Here is an 899-nt window from a genome sequence, read left to right on the forward strand (position 1 = left end):
TTACTTCCTGAGGGGAGGAGGAAAGACTGCGATTTGACATCCTCTCAGGAACTGCCTCCACCCACCCTTACTCAGAGGTAGAATTTACCACCATTGGCTGAAAAAACAAGCATGGGAGTAAACCAAGGGGAAAATCCTTTTGGTGACTGTGCTCAAGAAGGGGGAATGGGGCCTCAGCACTGTAATTTATATGTCTCTAAAGTTCCTCAGGGATATTCTCAAGACGTGTGTAATATGTAGAAGTACACTTCTCAGAGCCTGGATCATTCTGAGCTACACAAATAACAGTCTTCGGCAGGTTTAGCCTATTTGTGTAGCCTTTTGTGTGTTAACTGAGGATTCCGGTTCCTAATTTGGAGTTCCAGGCTGTTTTAATTGCTTTTTTGATACCTTATTCACTTCAGACACCTCCCATGAAAGATGAAAACTTGTGATTTTGATGAAATGTTTTTCTCATTGCATTTTGGAAATGTTTAGGACTGAGTCTCCTAGAAAGTTATTGGGCTAATTCAGCTTTCTTTTGCCGTTTCCTTCCTCTGTTCCACCCTCCATTAAAAAAAATAAAATAAAATAAACAAAAAGTCAATAGAAATTTCATTTCCCCTACACCAACATTCCAGATTTTAAACCGGGGTGTATTTTAGCCCAAAGTGTGTTTTGGCTGTTTTATCTGGGAAATCTGCACATACTTATGAACGTTCCTTTTTTAAAAGCAAGGGGTGTGTGGTGGCACTGTGGTGACATGCTCTGTTATGCCAAGGCCACATGGGAGTGTCCCAGGTTTCCACCCTGAAGTCTCCCAGTATATGCTGGGAAATAGGCCTGTGATTCTGACCACCTCTCTGTCTGAGGTTAGGGGTAGATTGTGGCATGGGAATCCTGTTGGGGTGCCTATCTTT

This window comes from Tupaia chinensis, unplaced genomic scaffold, assembly GCF_000334495.1.
Source record: "Tupaia chinensis unplaced genomic scaffold, TupChi_1.0 Scaffold000270_2, whole genome shotgun sequence".
In the NCBI taxonomy this organism is placed as follows: Eukaryota; Metazoa; Chordata; class Mammalia; order Scandentia; family Tupaiidae; genus Tupaia; species Tupaia belangeri.